Consider the following 18,005-nt stretch of genomic DNA (forward strand, 5'->3'; position numbering starts at 1 on the left):
TGCTTTCCCAAGACTCATCTTTTTTTTTTTTTTTTTTTCCATCTGTGTTCTAACTTGGAATGCTTTCAATCCCGGCCTCTTTTATTTTAGGTTGAAAATTCAGCTGGGGAAAAAGTCTGTCTTTCGTGATCAATTACATAAATCAAATATCTTCATTATGATCTGTGCATGTTATGTCTCTCCCTTTACAAAGAGCCGGTATGCCAATAAATATCATTTTAACCCATTGGTGGAAAGACATTGCTACTCTGCATTAATATTTGTTTCAGACAAATATTTTGGAACAAATATTATGAAAAATATTTTTTTAGAATATTCGTCTTCTGCACTTTTCAATATTGAATACTGAATATCTGTTTTCGTTAAGCAAATGTACATTTTCCTTTGTTACAGGTAACGTTCACCAGTACCCTTATAGCGTGCTAAAGAGAAGTGCTAATCCCAACCCTGCTTTATAGAGCCCCGGCCCCTATAATAGGAGACTTAGAGCAGCCAGCGCCTCTATGAAGAAAGGTCAGGAGTATCGTGGCTCTCCAGCACACTAGAGGTAAGTATTTAACCCTTAAAAACTAATTTAAAGGAAACAAGTGAATACTTTGAACTTCATCAGTATTTGTTTGTATTCTTTAAAATTAGTTAATGCATTCTTTAAGATATTTGTTTAGTGAAAATGAAAAAAATATCCCTGTTTTTGTCACAAATTCACATTTTTTACGAAAGGAATGCACCAGCCTAATGATCAATGAGTTAAAATGTGACAGCCTTTTGTTCCTTCTAAGGGCTAGACTATGGGGCCAAATTATCATTGTGTGAGCGGACATGATCCGATATTGCGGATCATGTCCGCTGCACATCGATAAATGCTGAAAGCATACACTCAGGGCATTTATCATTGCACCATTACGCACCCTTACACCCAGTGCAACCTACACTATTACCCTCTAATATGCCATAACTTAAAGTCTTAACCACCCCTTAAGTTATTAACCCCTAAACCACCAATATCACATTGCATTACCCCCTACACTACTTAACCCCTATACTGCCAATAGCCTACCGCATTATCCCCTACAATACTTAATCCTAAAACAGCCAATAGCCCACTACAATAAATCCTACACTACTTAACCTAAACTGCCACAACCCCCCAAAGCAAACATCCCCTACACTACTGAACTACCTAACAGCTAAACCCCCCCAGACCCCTAAACTAACACCCCCTAAGTTACAAAAAATAACAAATACTAAAATTAACAAAAAATAGAAAAAACAAAAGTAATACCAAAAAACAAACAAAAAAACAACCCAGTTATGCCTATCCTAAAATGGAAGTCCCCTTAAAAAGGTAGGGTATTGCTCTAAAGCAATTACAGCTCTTTAACATTAAAAAATTATAATTCCCTAAAAATCAAAGTAACCCACCACCCCCCATAAAATCTTTAAAAAATACCCTGCTGTTAAAGTTATTTGTAGGGTATTGCTCTAAAGTGATTTATCTCTTTTACATTTATACATATATACACACATATATATAACAAATGAATGCATAAATACACCAAGTAGCGCTGCAAAATATTAGAAGTGTGGATCTGGCACAATAAATAGAACAATCAAAATAATAAATACAAACACGTAAATGTATTCAAATGAATAATCTATGTAAAACAAATCCGGATAGGAGATAATCCCATTTCAGGCAATCATTTAAAACCTTAGTAAATGATTGTACCCATATGGGAATAGGTATCAGGCGTGAATGTAAAAGTTGAGTTGTAACACTCCTCCGATGTACCCTACTGGCTATGGGTGAATGATGCTGCTCTTCTTACATGGGTACCTCCAAATACCCCAACAAGGAATCTATAATAATAAAAAGGAGAAAAGTGCAAACCCGATTCAAGTGTAGTGTATACATTTTAATGAAGCCTCACACGCTAATGTGGCTACTCACAGGATAAAAAATATAAAACAGCTCATCAAACGATAGACACAGTTGTAAATTAAAACACTGCAGATTCTTGTGTTTAGTAAGTTCAAAAGTTCCAGTATAATATTTGACTAAAACACCCCTCCGTCTCAATGTCCAAAGAACCCCCTAAGAATTTAAAAAACACACACCTTCGGCTACAACCAATAGACACCTCAAACACACGAGGATCTACGGAAGCCTCACAGGGACAATCCAATGGATCGGGACGAAATGCGTAGAGGAATATATCCATTCACAGAGAGTGAGAGAGAGATCCCTTGACAGAGAGTGAGAGAGAGAGAAGAGAGGGGGAGAGAGAGAGAGAGAGAGAGAGAGAGAGAGAGAGGGGGAGATAAAGAGAGAGAGAAAAAGAGTGAGCCAGAGAGAGAAAGAGAGTGAGTGAGTGAGTGAGTGAGAGAAGGAGAGAGAGAGAGAGAGAGAGAGAGAAAGAGAGAGTGTAAATTCTAGTTTTATTTATTATGAGTTCAGTGTAGATAACATTCCTATTCACATAGACAAACTGCTTGAAGTAATTGCTAGTCACATGTAGAGGAGAAGCATTAAGAAGAGCTGCATACACTCACAGTACAGTAGATATGTTCTGTAAGTCTGGCTTTTAAAGGTCAGTCGGATCACGTCTCATCCTTTCAAAACACTTCCATGTGCATGAAAATGAGAAGACACCGATCTCTGAGGACCTGATTGCTCTTTTTCATCCAGTTGTCTTCTTGTACCATGTGACAGAAGCAGTGCACAATCACAGATCAGTGATATTGTAGTCTGCTTGTACCATGTGACAGAAGCAGTGTGCACTCACAGATCAGTGAAATTGTTGTCTTCTTGTACCAAGTGACAGAATCAGTGCACACTCACAGATCAGTGATATTGTTGTCTGCTTGTAATATATGAGAGATGCAGTGCACACTCACAGATCAGTGATTGATGTCTTGCACAATGTGACAGAAGCAGTGTGCAATCACAGATCAGTGATTGATGTCTGTTTGTGCCATGTGACAGAAGCAGGGTACACTCACAGATCAATGATATTGTTGTCTGCTTGTACCATGTGACAGAAATATGGTACACTCACAGATCAGTGATATTGTTGTCTGCTTGTACCATGTGACAGAACCCTTTCTGTATTGGTACTATGGGCTAGGGCCACCTCATAGTGCATGGGCTGTGCTGATTTACTTAGGCGCTTGCACATATATATTTGGGCTCTATGGCCTTACAGCGTTATGTACACTCAGCCCACAAACACTCGGTTGACCGACTCTTATTTCGTGCTGGATGCGCATCACAGTGGCTACATTAGATCCGTGGGTCACGGATCGCAGGTTTGTCTAACGCTGCTTACTTATTTACACATTATTGTGTTGCGGCGCCACTGGATGCGCACTGGGCACGAAAGGCACGGATGACCCGCTGTCTATTAGGTGATTCGGCGCTAGTGCCGACATAGGTATGTAGATATAAGACTAGGTAATCCGACAGCTGTAGAAAGGGAGGGGACTATCAATGTATGTTAGGTAGGTGTGTGTGTTTACACCCCCGTGATTGGCCGTCTACCAGAATGGAGGCTTGTCTGGTGGCCTATCAGAGTGTGGGCTAGTTTTTAAAGCACGTTAGTATGGTGCACTTTTTAAAAGGCTATGAGTAAGGCTTAGGCCGAAACGCGTAAGCTGTTTGTTTAGGTACCCTGCACTTAATTTTTCACACTGTTTTCTGGACTTTTACCAGGGGGTATGTACCCCTCACGTTTTTGATGTACATGTCATTTGGAACTGTCCATTAAAATTCGCTTGCTTGCTCCTACTCGTGTGCTTCGCACATTTTTTACTGCAGAACCATGGTACACTCACAGATCAGTGATATTATAGTCTGCTTGTAACATGTTACAGAAGCAGTGTGCACTCACAGATCAGTGATATTGTTGTCTTCTTGTACCCTGTGACATAAGAAGTGCACACTCACAGATCATTGATATATTTGTCTTCATGTACCATGTGAAAGAAGCAGTGTGGACTCACAGATCAGGCATATTGTTGTCTGCTTGTAATATATGAGAGAAGCAGTGCAAACTCACAGATCAGTGATTGATGTCTTGTACAATGTGACAGAAGCAGTGTGCAATCACAGATCAGTGATATTGTTGTCTGCTTGTACCAAGTGACAGAAGTATGGTACACTCACAGATCAGTGATATTGTTGTCTGCTTGTACCCTGTGACAGAAGCAGTGCACACTCACAGATCATTGATATAGTTGTCTTAATGTACCATGTGAAAGAAGCAGTGTGGACTCACAGATCAGGCATATTGTTGTCTTATTGTACCATGTGACAGAAGCAGGGTACATTCACAGATCAGTGAAATTGTTGTCTGCTTGTACCATGTGACAGAAGCATTGTACATTCACAGATCAGTGATATTATAGTCTGCTTGTAACATGTGACTGAAGCAGTGCACACTCACAGATCAGTGAAATTGTTGTCTTCTTGTACCATGTGACAGAAGCAGTGCACACTCACAGATCATTGATATAGTTGTCTTCTTGTACCATGTGACAGAAGCAGTACACACTCACAGACCAGTGATATTGTTGTTTGCTTGTAACATGTGACAGCAGCAGGGTACACTGACAGATCAATGATATTGTTGTCTTCTTGTACCATGTGACAGAACCATGGTACACTCACAGATCAGTGATATTATAGTCTTCTTGTACCATGTGACAGAAGCAGTTCACACTCACAGATCAGTGATATTGTTGCCTGCTTTTACCATGTGACAGAAGCAGTGCACACTCACAGATAAGTGATATTTTTGTCTTCTTTTACCATGTGACAGAAGCAGTGTGGACTCATAGATCAGTGATATTGTTGTCTTACTGTACCATGTGACAGAAGCAGGGTACACTCACAGATCAGTGACATTTTTGTCTGCTTGTACCATGTGACATAAGCAGTGCACACTCACAGATCAGTGATATTTTTGTCTGTTTGTACCATGTGACAGAAGCAGGGTACACTCACAGATCCGTGATTGCTGTTTTGTACTATGTGACTGAAGCAGTGCACACTCACAGATCAGTGATATTTTTCTCTGCTTGTACCCTGTGATAGAAGCAGTGTGCACTCACGGATCAGTGATATTGTTGTCTTGTGCCATGTGACAGAAGCAGTGTGCACTCACAGATCAGTGATATTGTTGTCTTCTTGTAACAAGTGACAGAAGCAGTGCACGCTCACAGATCAGTGATATTGTAGTTTGTTTGTACCATGTGACAGAAGCAGTGCACACTCACAGATCAGTGATATTGTTGTCTTCTTGTAACAAGTGACAGAAGCAGTGCACACTCACAGATCAGTGATATTGTTGCCTGCTTTTACCATGTGACAGAAGCAGTGCACACTCACAGATAAGTGATATTTTTGTCTTCTTTTACCATGTGACAGAAGCAGTGTGGACTCATAGATCAGTGATATTGTTGTCTTACTCTACCATGTGACAGAAGCAGGGTACACTCACAGATCAGTGACATTTTTGTCTGCTTGTACCATGTGACATAAGCAGTGCACACTCACAGATCAGTGATATTGTTGTCTGTTTGTACCATGTGACAGAAGCAGGGTACGCTCACAGATCCGTGATTGCTGTTTTGTACTATGTGACTGAAGCAGTGCACACTCACAGATCAGTGATATTTTTCTCTGCTTGTACCCTGTGATAGAAGCAGTGTGCACTCACGGATCAGTGATATTGTTGTCTTTTGCCATGTGACAGAAGCAGTGTGCACTCACAGATCAGTGATATTGTTGTCTTCTTGTAACAAGTGACAGAAGCAGTGCACGCTCACAGATCAGTGATATTGTAGTTTATTTGTACCATGTGACAGAATCAGTGCACACTCACAGATCAGTGATATTGTTGTCTTCTTGTAACAAGTGACAGAAGCAGTGCACACTCACAGATCAGTGATATTGTAGTCTGTTTGTACCATGTGACAGAAGCAGCACACACTCACAGACCAGTGATATTGTTGTTTGCTTGTACCATGTGACAGGAGCAGGGTACAGTGACAGATCAATGATATTGTTGTCTTCTTGTACCATGTGACAGAAGCAGTGTGCACTCACAGATCAGTGATATTGTTGTCTGCTTGTACCATGTGACAGAAGCAGTGGGCACTCACAGATCCATGATATTGTTGTCTGTTTGTACCATGTCACAGAAGCAGTGTGCAGTCACAGATCAGTGATATTGTTGTCTGCTTGTACCATGTGACAGAAGCAATTTTCACTCACAGATCGGTAATATTGTTGTCTGCTTGTACCATGTGACAGAAGCAGTACACACTCACAATCACAGATTTGTGATATTGTTGTCTTGTGCCCTGTGACAGTAGCAGTGTGCACTCACAGATTATTGATATTGTTGTCTGCCTGTACCATGTGACAGAATCAGTGTGCACTCACAGATCAGTGATATTGTTGTCTTCTTGTACCATGTGACAGAATCAGTGCACACTCACAGATCAGTGATGTTGTCTGCTTGTAATATATGACAGAAGCAGTGTACACTCACAGATCAGGGATTGTTGTCTTCTTGTACAATGTGACAGAAGCAGAGTGCAATCACAGATCAGTGATATTGTTGTCTGCTTGTACCATGTAACAGAACCATGGTACACACACAGATCAGTGATATTATAGTCTGCTTGTAACATGTGACAGAAGCAGTGTGCACTCACAGATCAGTGATATTGTTGTCTGCTTGTAACATGTGACAGAAGCAGGGTACACTCACAGATCAGTGATATTGTTGTCTGCTTGTAACATGTGACAGAAGCAGGGTACACTCACAGATCAGTGATATTGTTGTCTTGTACTAAGTGACAGAAACAATGCACACTCACAGATTAGTGATGTTGTTGTCTTCTTGTAACATGTGACAGAAGCAGTGCACACTCATGGATCAGTGATCTTGTTGTCTTCTTGTACCATGTGACAGAAGCAGTGCACACTCACAGACCAGTGATATTGTTGTTTGCTTGTAACATGTGACAGCAGCAGGGTACACTGACAGATCAATGATATTGTTGTCTTCTTGTACCATGTGACAGAAGCAGTGTACACTCACAGATCAGGGATTGTTGTCTTCTTGTACAATGTGACAGAAGCAGAGTGCAATCACAGATCAGTGATATTCTTGTCTGCTTGTACCATGTGACAAAACCATGGTACACTCACAGATCAGTGATATTATAGTCTGCTTGTAACATGTGACAGAAGCAGTGTGCACTCACAGATCAGTGATATTGTTGTCTTGTACTAAGTGACAGAAGCAATGCACACTCACAGATTAGTGATATTGTTGTCTTCTTGTAACATGTGACAGAAGCAGTGCACACTCACGGATCAGTGATATTGTTGTCTTCTTGTACCATGTGACAGAAGCAGTGCACACTCACAGACCAGTGATATTGTTGTTTGCTTGTAACATGTGACAGCAGAAGGGTACACTGACAGATCAGTGATATTATAGTCTGCTTGTAACATGTGACAGAAGCAGTGTGCACTCACAGATCAGTGATATTGTTGTTTGCTTGTAACATGTGACAGAAGCAGTGCACACTCACAGACCAGTGATATTGTTGTTTGCTTGTAACATGTGACAGCAGAAGGGTACACTGATAGATCAATGGTATTGTTGTCTTCTTGTACCATGTGACAGAAGCAGTGCACAGTCACAGATCAGTGATATTGTTGTTTGCTTGTAACATGTGACAGCAGAAGGGTACACTGATAGATCAATGGTATTGTTGTCTTCTTGTACCATGTGACAGAAGCAGAGTGCAATCACAGATCAGTTATATTGTTGTCTGCTTGTACCATGTGACAGAACCATGGTACACTCACAGATCAGTGATATTATAGTCTGCTTGTAACATGTGACAGAAGCAGTGTGCACGCACAGATCAGTGATATTGTTGTCTTCTTGCACCATGTGACAGAAGCAGTGTACACTCACAGATCAGTGATATTGTTGTCTGCTTGTAACGTGACAGAAGCAGTTTACACTCACAGATCAGTGATATTGTTGTCTTGTACTAAGTGACAGAAGCAATGCACACTCACAGATCAGTGATATTGTTGTCTTCTTGTACCATGTGACAGAAGCAGTGCACACTCACAGATTAGTGATATTGTTGTCTTCTTGTAACATGTGACAGAAGCAGTGCACACTCATGGTTCAGTGATATTGTTGTCTTCTTGTACCATGTGACAGAAGCAGTGCACACTCACAGGCCAGTGATATTGTTGTTTGTTTGTAACATGTGACACCAGCAGGGTACACTGACAGATCAATGATATTGTTGTCTTCTTGTACCATGTGACAGAAGCAGTGTACACTCACAGATCAGTGATATTGTTGTCTTCTTGTACCATGTGACAGAAGCAATGTGCCCTCACAGATCAGTGATATTGTTGTCTTCTTGTACCATGTGACAGAAGCAATGTGCCCTCATAGATCAGTGATATTGTTGTATGCTTGTACCGTGTGACAGAAGCAGTGTGCACTCATAGATCAGTGATATTGTTGTCTGCTTGTACAATTTGACAGAAGTAGTGGGCACTCACAGATCTGTGATATTGTTGTCTGCTGGTACCATGTGACAGAAGCAGTGCACACTCACAGATCAGTGATATTGTTGCAAGCTGGTATCATGTAACAGAAGCAGTGCACTGTCACAGATCAGTGATATTGTTGTCTGCTGGTATCATGTAACAGAAGCAGTGCACTGTCACAGATCAGTGATATTGTTGTCTGCTGGTACCAAGTGACAGAAGCGCTGCACACTCACAGATCAGTGATATTGTTGTCTGCTTGTAACATGTGACAGAAGCAGGGTACACTCACAGATCAGTGATATTGTTGTCTGCTTGCAACATGTGACAGAAGCAGGGTACACTCACAGATCAGTGATATTGTTGTCTTGTACTAAGTGACAGAAGCAATGCACACTCACAGATTAATGATATTGTTGTCTTCTTGTAACATGTGACAGAAGCAGTGCACACTCATGGATCAGTGATATTGTTGTCTTCTTGTACCATGTGACAGAAGCAGTGCACACTCACAGACCAGTGATATTGTTGTTTGCTTGTAACATGTGACAGCAGAAGGGTACACTGACAGATCAGTGATATTATAGTCTGCTTGTAACATGTGACAGAAGCAGTGTGCACTCACAGATCAGTGATATTGTTGTTTGCTTGTAACATGTGACAGAAGCAGGGTACACTCACAGATCAGTGATATTGTTGTCTGTTTGTAACATGTGACAGAAGCAGGGTACACTCACAGATCAGTGATATTATAGTCTGCTTGTAACATGTGACAGAAGCAGTGTGCACTCACAGATCAGTGATATTGTTGTCTTCTTGCACCATGTGACAGAAGCAGTGTACACTCACAGATCAGTGATATTGTTGTCTGCTTGTAACGTGACAGAAGCAGTTTACACTCACAGATCAGTGATATTGTTGTCTTGTACTAAGTGACAGAAGCAATGCACACTCACAGATCAGTGATATTGTTGTCTGCTTGTAACATGTGACAGAAGCAGTGCACACTCACATATCAGTGATATTGTTGTCTTCTTGTACCATGTGACAGAAGCAGTGCACACTCACAGATTAGTGATATTGTTGTCTTCTTGTAACATGTGACAGAAGCAGTGCACACTCATGGATCAGTGATATTGTTGTCTTCTTGTACCATGTGACAGAAGCAGTGCACACTCACAGACCAGTGATATTGTTGTTTGCTTGTAACATGTGACAGCAGAAGGGTACACTGACAGATCAGTGATATTATAGTCTGCTTGTAACATGTGACAGAAGCAGTGTGCACTCACAGATCAGTGATATTGTTGTTTGCTTGTAACATGTGACAGAAGCAGGGTACACTCACAGATCAGTGATATTGTTGTCTGTTTGTAACATGTGACAGAAGCAGGGTACACTCACAGATCAGTGATATTATAGTCTGCTTGTAACATGTGACAGAAGCAGTGTGCACTCACAGATCAGTGATATTGTTGTCTTCTTGCACCATGTGACAGAAGCAGTGTACACTCACAGATCAGTGATATTGTTGTCTGCTTGTAACGTGACAGAAGCAGTTTACACTCACAGATCAGTGATATTGTTGTCTTGTACTAAGTGACAGAAGCAATGCACACTCACAGATCAGTGATATTGTTGTCTGCTTGTAACATGTGACAGAAGCAGTGCACACTCACAGATCAGTGATATTGTTGTCTTCTTGTACCATGTGACAGAAGCAGTGCACACTCACAGATTAGTGATATTGTTGTCTTCTTGTAACATGTGACAGAAGCAGTGCACACTCATGGTTCAGTGATATTGTTGTCTTCTTGTACCATGTGACAGAAGCAGTGCACACTCACAGACCAGTGATATTGTTGTTTGCTTGTAACATGTGACAGCAGCAGGGTACACTGACAGATCAATGATATTGTTGTCTTCTTGTACCATGTGACAGAAGCAATGTGCCCTCACAGATCAGTGATATTGTTGTATGCTTGTACCCTGTGACAGAAGCAGTGTGCACTCATAGATCAGTGATATTGTTGTCTGCTTGTACAATTTGACAGAAGTAGTGGACACTCACAGATCAGTGATATTGTTGTCTGCTTGTAACATGTGACAGAAGCAGTGCACACTCACAGATCAGTGATATTGTTGTCTTCTTGTACCATGTGACAGAAGCAGTGCACACTCACAGATTAGTGATATTGTTGTCTTCTTGTAACATGTGACAGAAGCAGTGCACACTCATGGTTCAGTGATATTGTTGTCTTCTTGTACCATGTGACAGAAGCAGTGCACACTCACAGACCAGTGATATTGTTGTTTGCTTGTAACATGTGACAGCAGAAGGGTACACTGATAGATCAATGGTATTGTTGTCTTCTTGTACCATGTGACAGAAGCAGAGTGCAATCACAGATCAGTTATATTGTTGTCTGCTTGTACCATGTGACAGAACCATGGTACACTCACAGATCAGTGATATTATAGTCTGCTTGTAACATGTGACAGAAGCAGTGTGCACGCACAGATCAGTGATATTGTTGTCTTCTTGCACCATGTGACAGAAGCAGTGTACACTCACAGATCAGTGATATTGTTGTCTGCTTGTAACGTGACAGAAGCAGTTTACACTCACAGATCAGTGATATTGTTGTCTTGTACTAAGTGACAGAAGCAATGCACACTCACAGATCAGTGATATTGTTGTCTTCTTGTACCATGTGACAGAAGCAGTGCACACTCACAGATTAGTGATATTGTTGTCTTCTTGTAACATGTGACAGAAGCAGTGCACACTCATGGTTCAGTGATATTGTTGTCTTCTTGTACCATGTGACAGAAGCAGTGCACACTCACAGACCAGTGATATTGTTGTTTGTTTGTAACATGTGACACCAGCAGGGTACACTGACAGATCAATGATATTGTTGTCTTCTTGTACCATGTGACAGAAGCAGTGTACACTCACAGATCAGTGATATTGTTGTCTTCTTGTACCATGTGACAGAAGCAATGTGCCCTCACAGATCAGTGATATTGTTGTCTTCTTGTACCATGTGACAGAAGCAATGTGCCCTCACAGATCAGTGATATTGTTGTATGCTTGTACCGTGTGACAGAAGCAGTGTGCACTCATAGATCAGTGATATTGTTGTGTGCTTGTACAATTTGACAGAAGTAGTGGGCACTCACAGATCTGTGATATTGTTGTCTGCTGGTACCATGTGACAGAAGCAGTGCACACTCACAGATCAGTGATATTGTTGCAAGCTGGTATCATGTAACAGAAGCAGTGCACTGTCACAGATCAGTGATATTGTTGTCTGCTGGTATCATGTAACAGAAGCAGTGCACTGTCACAGATCAGTGATATTGTTGTCTGCTGGTACCAAGTGACAGAAGCGCTGCACACTCACAGATCAGTGATATTGTTGTCTGCTTGTAACATGTGACAGAAGCAGGGTACACTCACAGATCAGTGATATTGTTGTCTGCTTGCAACATGTGACAGAAGCAGGGTACACTCACAGATCAGTGATATTGTTGTCTTGTACTAAGTGACAGAAGCAATGCACACTCACAGATTAGTGATATTGTTGTCTTCTTGTAACATGTGACAGAAGCAGTGCACACTCATGGATCAGTGATATTGTTGTCTTCTTGTACCATGTGACAGAAGCAGTGCACACTCACAGACCAGTGATATTGTTGTTTGCTTGTAACATGTGACAGCAGAAGGGTACACTGACAGATCAGTGATATTATAGTCTGCTTGTAACATGTGACAGAAGCAGTGTGCACTCACAGATCAGTGATATTGTTGTTTGCTTGTAACATGTGACAGAAGCAGGGTACACTCACAGATCAGTGATATTGTTGTCTGTTTGTAACATGTGACAGAAGCAGGGTACACTCACAGATCAGTGATATTATAGTCTGCTTGTAACATGTGACAGAAGCAGTGTGCACTCACAGATCAGTGATATTGTTGTCTTCTTGCACCATGTGACAGAAGCAGTGTACACTCACAGATCAGTGATATTGTTGTCTGCTTGTAACGTGACAGAAGCAGTTTACACTCACAGATCAGTGATATTGTTGTCTTGTACTAAGTGACAGAAGCAATGCACACTCACAGATCAGTGATATTGTTGTCTGCTTGTAACATGTGACAGAAGCAGTGCACACTCACAGATCAGTGATATTGTTGTCTTCTTGTACCATGTGACAGAAGCAGTGCACACTCACAGATTAGTGATATTGTTGTCTTCTTGTAACATGTGACAGAAGCAGTGCACACTCATGGTTCAGTGATATTGTTGTCTTCTTGTACCATGTGACAGAAGCAGTGCACACTCACAGACCAGTGATATTGTTGTTTGCTTGTAACATGTGACAGCAGCAGGGTACACTGACAGATCAATGATATTGTTGTCTTCTTGTACCATGTGACAGAAGCAATGTGCCCTCACAGATCAGTGATATTGTTGTATGCTTGTACCCTGTGACAGAAGCAGTGTGCACTCATAGATCAGTGATATTGTTGTCTGCTTGTACAATTTGACAGAAGTAGTGGGCACTCACAGATCTGTGATATTGTTGTCTGCTGGTACCATGTGACAGAAGCAGTGCACACTCACAGATCAGTGATATTGTTGCAAGCTGGTATAATGTAACAGAAGCAGTGCACTGTCACAGATCAGTGATATTGTTGTCTGCTGGTACCAAGTGACAGAAGCGCTGCACATTCACAGATCAGTGATATTGTTGTCTTGTAACATGTGACAGAAGCAGTGCACTCTCACAGATCAGTGATATTGTTGTCTGCTTGTTCCAAGTGACAGAAGCGCTGCACATTCACAGATCAGTGATATTGTTGTCTTGTACCATGTGACAGAAGCAGTGAGCACTCACAGATCAGTGATATTGTTGTCTTGTACTAAGTGACAGAAGCAGTGCACTCTCACAGATCAGTGATATTGTTGTCTGCTTGTTCCAAGTGACAGAAGCACTGCACATTCACAGATCAGTGATATTGTTGTCTTGTACCATGTGACAGAAGCAGTGAGCACTCACAGATCAGTGATATTGTTGTCTTGTACTAAGTGACAGTAGCAGTGCACTCTCACAGATCAGTGATATTGTTGTCTGCTTGTTCCAAGTGACAGAAGCGCTGCACATTCACAGATCAGTGATATTGTTGTCTTGTACCATGTGACAGAAGCAGTGCACTCTCACAGATCAGTGATATTGTTGTCTGCTTGTTCCAAGTGACAGAAGCGCTGCACATTCACAGATCAGTGATATTGTTGTCTTGTACCATGTGACAGAAGCAGTGCACTCTCACAGATCAGTGATATTGTTGTCTGCTTGTTCCAAGTGACAGAAGCGCTGCACACTCACAAATCAGTGATATTGTTGTCTTCTTGTTTTTATGTGACAGAAGCAGTGCGCACTCACGGATCAGTGATATTGTAGTCTGCTTGTTCCATGTGACAGAAGCAGTGAGCACTCACAGATCAGTGATATTGTTGTTTGTTTGTACCATGTGACAGAAGCAGTGCGCACTTATAGATCAATGATATTGTTGTCTGCTTGTACCATGTGACAGAAGCAGTGCACACTCACTGATCAGTGATATTGTTTTCTTCTTGTACCATGTGACAGAAGCAGTGTGCACTCACTGATCAGTGATATTGTTTTCTTCTTAACAAGCCTTAGTTATTGTGCACTTCATTTTTAAGTGAAGAATACAGAGCAGGAGCTGTATGTTTTTGTAGTGGCTGCATTGCTTTATATTATTCCTGAGAGATTTTTTATATTGTTATGTAACTTTTAATTTGTGTATAAAACACTGCAAAAATGTAAAGCCTCTGCTTTCTATTGAACAGGCTAAACCAAAGTGCAAGGTAATAAGTTTTCAAAAATTCAGCAACAGCCCTGATCTGTGACAGCTCACTGTTTCTATCACACATAGGAAACATTAATGGATAAAGAAGAAAAAGTAAAAACATGAAAAATTATATTAGGAACAAACAGGCAGATATAACAATATGCTTGCTACAAGATGGTTGGCCCAGTATAAGCATGCATAGCTTTACCAACTGGCTTCTGTAATGGTTTACAATAAGAGAGCTGCTTTAAAGAGCAACGCAGACTAAAGATAACAAACAATAGCATGGAGAGTAGTAACCATGTTACTATAGTTGTACCCAGCAGTTTAATGTAATTTTTAGACTTATTTCAAGACTAAATATGAGTGTTAATTGGAGGAGCTGTAGAGTTATAGTAAACTAACTGTACAACAATTTTTCAGTAATCTTTGTTTCCTAGTATATGTTCTGCATGTGTAGCTCAACATAATCATGGGCAGTCAAAGCAATTATATTGAGATCATGCAACAAAAGCAGGTTGTCAGGTAGCATGCGCTATTCTCCCACCCATCTATAAGTCTCTAGTAAATTTGGTGTGAATTATTATTGTTTGGAACCACCACCTGTGCTTTTATGGTTAAGGTTTAACATATTTTTATTGTTCACCAGTTTGTTTGCTAAGAATAAACAGAGCCCTATATGTGTGTGCACCTATGGATACGGTTCTTGGCCATTGTATTGACTGATATGTGACAGAGTGGAAAGATCGCAACTCAAGCAGATGCACCAGCATTAAAAGAGAAAATATTATTTTGACTGACATGAAAAGTAAAAATTGGCACAACGCAATCAACTTATTCCCTCCTATTTCATTTATTTCAATGTGTTTAATTGCTTTTATATTCAAACTACTAAACTATTGGTGAATAAAAGCAAAGTAAGCTGAAACCCCATTAGGAGTTTCTAATTTCTGTATTCTTCTTCTTTCTAATTCTTCAAATGTTCCCTGAAACAAGCTTTTAACTACACTTTGTTCTACCCATATACTACTTGCCACATGTAGCATTCCATCTGGTAAACCACATATTTAGACTGACATTTCATACAGTCTTTGTGAATTTCACCCCATTCCATGTCAAATAAAATGTTATATTGGATGAATTAATGTGTGAGCAACAAGCACTTCCATTTTGAAACATGTCATGTAAATTGCTTCTATTAAAGGGACAGTCTACACCAGAATTTTTATTGTTTTACAAGATAGATAATCCCTTTATTACCCATTTCCCAGTTTTGCATAACCAACACAGTTGTAATAATATACTTTTAACCTCTGTGATTATCTTGTATCTAAGCCTCTGCAAACTGCCCCTTTTTTCAGTTCTTTTGACAGACTTGCAGTCTAGCCAATCAGTGCCTGCTCCCAGATTACTTCACGTGCACAAGCACAGTGTTATCTATATGAAATATGTGAACTAACACCCTCTGGTGGTGAAAAACTGTTAAAATGCAAAGAGGTGGGCTTCAAGGTCTAAGAAATTAGCATATGAACCTCCTAGGTTAAGCTTTCTACTAAGAATACCAAGAGAACAAAGCAAAATTGGTGATAAAAGTAAATTGGAAAATTGTTTAAAATTACATGCTCTATCTGAATCATGAAAGATTATTTTTGGCCTAGACTGTCCCATTAAACACTTTTCATTCCTCTTGCTTGGGGCTAAAATTGTTTCAAAACTTCAATTCTAAAAAATTATGTTGCTATTATCTAGTATAAATTTATTGAGAATATGGTCCTGCAGTAAAACTGCTTGATCAACTAGACTTGATGCATTGTTATACATAATGATAAACAAAACTTCATTTTTAAATGATCTGTTATCATTACTTTCTTTTATTGTGAACAACTCATACCTATCTCATACCCTTTCCATTTGATATATTTCGTTTTTTTATCATGTTTACTGGATAACACGCAAAAAAATTCCTCCATATTTCTGACTTATCAAAATTTGTTAAATAATTACTGCTTGTCCTTACTCTTTGACATTGGTCAAAGGGAATGCTCCGGATAGAGGCAGCCATGTGTGTCTCCCTCCTAAACAATCTCATTATAATTAGCTCATTCTGATGGCCAAATTCTAACTAAAGTTGGCATGTGGATTTACTACACCTAGGTGATATTTGTGTTAATGTTTTTTTTGGGGGGGGGTTGTATTTTGTTCTAGAAGTACACTACCATGAATTTCATTTTAGTTTTAATACAAATTGAAACATTATAATACACTTTTTTATTTGATGTGTTAACATATTGAAAGGGACATAAAACCCAATTTTTCTCTTTCGTGATTCAGATAGAGCATGTGATTTTAAACAATTTTCCAATTTACTTCTAATTTGCTCTATTTCTTAGTATCCTTTGTAGAAAATTATACCTAGGTAGGCTCAGGAGATGCTGATTGGTGGCTGCACATAAAAGCTTCATCTGATGTGTTCAGCAATCTCCCAGCAGTGCATTGCTGCTTCTTCAACAAAGGATACCAATAGAATGAATCAAATTAGAGAATAAAAGTGAATTGAAAAGTTGTTTAAAATTGTGCTATCTGAATCATGAAAGAAAATATTTGGATTTCATGTTCCTTAATCTGCATTTTTGTTTTTATTTGTATATATGATTAATTTTTTAATATATCTTTTTAACTATTGTGTTATCAAATAAAGTCTCTCTAAATTAGATACAAGAGAACCTTTCAAAATAAAAAAAATTAACAAACTAATTTGTGCAGAAGTTATTCAATGTATTCACACATAACATAGCCATCTGTTGATTCAACATATAAAGGAAATGTATTCATTTAATACTGTAGTATAATTATTATCTGGTTTCTACAACAGAATTAAACTGTTACACAAAATGAGTCACATAATCTGTGATTCAGTTGCATCTGTTACAGAAAAAAACATACAATAATGACGTATACACCTGATAATCAATTATAACTCTCTAAATTCTAAATTTGTGATTTTTACAGCTTATGCTCCTTTAAGTTCACAAGCAATCAATCCCATCCAAGAAAATGATAAAACAAGTAAGTGCTGGATTGCTTTATTGTCTATTCAGTCCACTAAACATATAATAATACATTTTAGCTGAATGAATTGCATTCACAAATTACAGTATGTGCTTCTCAGGGGGCTAAAAATAGCCTTGCTAAATGCCAAAAAAGTTGACTTTTTATTAAAAGTTATTGCAACGCGTGTGAAAAACTAACAGAACAATGCCAAACTGTATGGAAGGAAAATGTATGCTGCCAACATTGGACTAGATTACAAGTGAGGCGCCATCTTAACGTTCACCGCTAAAGAGGCAAATTTGTCCCTTTACCAGTGAATGTTAAACAACCAGCCATTCCCATGATGCTGAGACACTCTTTAGGCTGTCTGAGCATCATGGGAAAATGTAGTTCCAAAAAATCTAGGGTGCCAAGGTTGATGACCCCTGCTGCAATGTAACATAAAGTAAAAATATGAGTATCTAT

The sequence above is a fragment of the Bombina bombina genome, chromosome 9 (genome assembly GCF_027579735.1).
Source record: "Bombina bombina isolate aBomBom1 chromosome 9, aBomBom1.pri, whole genome shotgun sequence".
Taxonomy (NCBI): Eukaryota; Metazoa; Chordata; class Amphibia; order Anura; family Bombinatoridae; genus Bombina; species Bombina bombina.